Below are 4,521 nucleotides of genomic sequence, written 5' to 3'. Positions count from 1 at the left end.
GTTGTCCTCACGGATCAACGATAAAATTTCTAAGTCCAAAGAGTGAATATTTTCTTGATACCACAGACTGTAAGGTTTCATGATTTCACACTTACAAACATTTTGGTCAAAATCATTTAAATAATGTGAGATGATTTGAAAGATGAATACCGCGAAGATTTTCAAATTTATGGAGGAAATGTTTTCGGTGAATCTATACGCAGCCGTTTTTTAATGTGGACCCATTTTTAGTTAAAAGGCCCAAATTTCCATGCATCGATAAGTATTTTTATCAGTCACCTCTATTTTTTTGCATTTGACATAGAACAAAGCATCTCTATGCAAAATAAGATGTCAGTAGAACTAAAGTCGGGGCCAGAAGTCGAGGCCCCTCAGTTCTTTTCATTGGTACTCGCTCAACAAAATCTTTAAATTGTTAAATAAAAAGCATCTAAAAGCATCCAAATGCCAGGATATGATCACTTTTATCTTAGAAAATTGCTTTCAGTAGTAAGACTGCAGAACATCCCAAAAACAGGGGTTTTTGGACTCTTTATGTGCAATTTTATCATGCGAGTGGAGTGCAATAATCAAATTTATGGCAAAATCGTTGTTACGCAAAAAATATCACTTTGAATATTTCTGACTTTAATCAATTTTGGCATGTAGTAGTCACAGCGGGACAAGTGGTAGAAAAAAGTACCCTTTTAATGACAATAATGACTCTGTTGTCACAACTATTCAATGGATTCAGCTTGATTCTGAAGTTACTATTATCATCGAAAGGGTAATTTTTTCTACTACTTTTCCCGCTGTAAGGACCACATGCCATCTTGATTCGTTCTTTAAATAAAGTATTTGTAAATAAATCCCCATAAAAGTAAATTAATTAATATTTCAGAATTTGGAAAAATGTATCAAATTACAAATTATTAAAAGAATATCTGTGAATTTTTCAGATTTTTCCTCACGTCGAACGCTTTCTGGAAACAGCCAAAAGTCGAAGCTTGAAAAAAGCGTTGCAAGCAAAAGAAGTGAGGGGCCTTGACTTTTCGCCCCGACTTTAATACTTTTTGCTCAAGGCGTGTTTACTGGGTAATTTTGAGTCCCAAGGCGTACATTTTTATATGTATATCTACATAAAAATGCATTAATATTAGCACTTGATATGAGCATTTGCATTTCTCATTCTCATTGTCATTCTGAGGTTCTCAGTAATTAATTACTCAGAATTTATTACTATTCAGCCAGGGTTCTACATGTGAAAAAGCAGAATCTTTCGGGGACGAAATATGTTGTTTTTGAGAGTAAATTAGGCGATAAATATTTTTCCGATTTGCAGGAAAAAAATCGAAAAAGTTATGCTTATTTGAATTTTGCGCACTGTTTGTCAAAAAACTCGATTTTTTTTCTTCAACGCTCTACCCAGGAAACAAAAATCCATTCACTTGCACTTGAATGGATTTTGAGGTTATCTCCCATAAATTAGAGTGAGTTTTGCATGAGAAATCAACTTTTTTAATCGGCTGCGTAATTTTTTTCTTGGACCCATTCAGTAGCGATTACGAACCAGCATTAACCGATAGAGGAGAGATAGTTCCGATAGAAAATGATTAATTTAAATAAAACAAATTTAATTCAAATATTTTAAATTATTTATGAAAAAATAGTTAAATGGGCAACTTTTAAGAAAATCCTGACATGCATGTAGTCTACTTTTATTTACAGACTATTTATTTTCAGTCATTCTTTTCATTTTCTTGAACATTTTTTTCACATATTTGCATTACGCCACTTTAGAATGTTAAAAATTTATTTATATAATTTACACATCGAAAGCTGATTTTTTTCTTTTAATGAGCGTTTATAAAAACTCGTTATCACTGAAACTGTAAATGAATATGTCAGAATCTGTAGGTTATATAACAGGTCACGAAATTTTAAGGTTTTGCAAAAATGGGCTTAAAATCGATACCGATGACTTCCAAGGGTGACTTAACGATGAAAAGTCATCAGACAGTACTTAGAGATCCGTGCCGAATCGCCAAAGTCACCCCATGCCAATCCTCATGCTAGCTCCCTGAGTTCTACTACTTCGAGTGACCCAGAGCCCACCACGTGGAGGTGGCTGCACATCGGGCTCCACCCATGCCCTTCCCAACCAACCAGCCATATGTAGAACGTGCTTATTTAAGTCTCAGAGTCATTAATTACACCCACAAAGTCTTTCTTAGTTTCAAATAAGTTGACAGTCTTTCGAGAAAGAAGTGTGGCGCGTATCTGTCGGTTCCGAGCCTCGGGACGATGCCTTGTCTGTACACCTCTGTTGTAAGTCTAACAGTTCTTTCCACCGCTACTGTGTGACAAGGGAAAGATATAAAGTCCTAGTCTGGTACCAACCTATCGGCCATAGATAGCTTAGCGGTAAGTTCATCCTCTGTTACAGGAATTAAAACTGGAGGTACGGTAAGTGAAACATCTGTCTGTTCACAATGAATCATTTCTGTGCAATCATTAGCTCCAAAATTAATTTTTGGCACAATATTGTATCTAACAGTTGTCTGTTGCTTATGTTTTGCTTCCAGGATTTTGGTGAGTGCGTCTTGGCGTACGGTAAGCCTAGGGTCGGTTACCATTCCAAGAAGTATATTTTCTGGCATGGCAGAGAAGCCGTTTGTATGAATGTAAGTGTTTACCACATTTCGGTACTTCAAAGGAAGAAACCTTGACAATTTGATTGCTTGGAAGAGGTGCCGACTCACATCAGCGATAGACTTATCCCGTCTGATGTGGAACCACTGAGGTACGTAGACTGTGAGTAAGTATTCAACTAATACTTGCAGTTTGTTTTTGGGTCTTTTTATTGATATGTATAATCTCAGAATTCTATTTGCAGTTGTTAGCCAGCGAGCCATGTTGATGGGACATATCATCCGGGAGGCCAGCTCAGGAGAGCACGCTCCGAGCCGTATGACATCTGATATCCCATAAAGATACCTTTGATCTGAGCTGAGATCAGTGGGCTCAATTTCAGGTAAGTCACACTCAACTTGTTTAAACTTTACAACATCGAGGGTCTCACAAGTTGGAAGTTGTCCCCCTATTGGCCCTGAGTATTTGTTCGGACCAGAGGTAGGTCCGTCAATAAATACGACAAGACTTCTGAACGGTAGCTCAATGAAATGTAATAGACAGACAACCCATTGCAAGGGACGATCAAGTCGTTCCTCTAGTAGACGAATAATTCCTCCCTTCCAGCCCGTATTAGTATTTATACCGTCACAGCCCAAGACTACCACTGCATCGAAGCCTCCATCCAGTTCTGTTGTTACGTAATTATAAATAGAATCACACTCATCTTGGGCATGGCTCGATGGTGTGATGACATGGCCTACGTATTTAGAACCTGGTTCGGACACCAAAGATATGTGTTCCTCGTTAATAAATCCGGAGGCTGTCAATGTTTTGTCTTTCCGACTATCAAAGTATCAGCCACGAATAGAATCCTCATGGCGTGATTCCTCCTTCAACTTGGAGCTTATTTTAATTTTTTCGCGCCTTATCTTACTTTTATTTATGACTAGACACTCAGGTACTTTTTGAGAAATATCCGGGGAGATCATACCTGCTCGATTGGCAGCGAGGAGTACAGACGAGCTTAAATGTGCCGCAGCCCGTTGACTTATACCATATCTTTGAGCAACTACTGCTGCTGCTTCAGATAAGTCAAGTCTGGCCTGCGATGATTTTCTCTGCACAAGTCTCCGTGGTATGTCGTGAAAATCGTCATCATCGGTAGAAGCATCAACCTTTACCTTAATTTCAGGAGGAGGATTATCACCTTCACCTTCCTCAAAGAAGGAATCTACTAGGCAGTCTGATAAGTCTCTGAAAAATGAAACACGGAGACGTTTTTTTGGCCAAAGTCGGTTTTATTTTTCAACATACTCTCCTTTTAGGTCGATACAGTGAGTCCAACGATTTTCTAACTTTTTGATACCGTCGGAAAAGTACTCGATCGGAAGGTCTCCAAAAGACGCCTCAGTGTCAGCTATGAGCTCCTCATTTGAGTAAAAACGCTTACCGGTAAGCCATCTCTTCAGGTTAGGGAACAAGTAATAGTCGCTGGGCGCCAGGTCTGGTGAATACGGTGGCTGAGGAACCAATTTGAAGCCGATTTCATGCAATTTTGCTTGTGCAACTAAGCATGAATAAACAGGCGCATTGTCATGATGATAAAACGGTTTTTTCTTCTTCAAATGCGGTCGTTTTTCGGCGATTTCGATTTTCAATCGGTCCAATAATGATGAATAGTATGCTCCGGTTATGGTTTTACCTTTTGCAAGATAGTCCACGAATATTATGCCATGTGCATCCCAAAATACGGAAGCAATAACCTTTTCGACCCATTGTTGCGTTTTTGGACGCTTCGGAGAACTTAGGCCCGGTGGAACCCACTGTTTTGCCTGTTGCGTTGACTCAGGAGTGTAGTAGTGGATCCAGGTTTCATCCATGGTTATGAATCGGCGCAAAAACTCGGTC

This window comes from Belonocnema kinseyi, chromosome 9 (genome assembly GCF_010883055.1).
Source record: "Belonocnema kinseyi isolate 2016_QV_RU_SX_M_011 chromosome 9, B_treatae_v1, whole genome shotgun sequence".
NCBI lineage: Eukaryota > Metazoa > Arthropoda > Insecta > Hymenoptera > Cynipidae > Belonocnema > Belonocnema kinseyi.
This window is presented reverse-complemented; position numbering follows the sequence as displayed.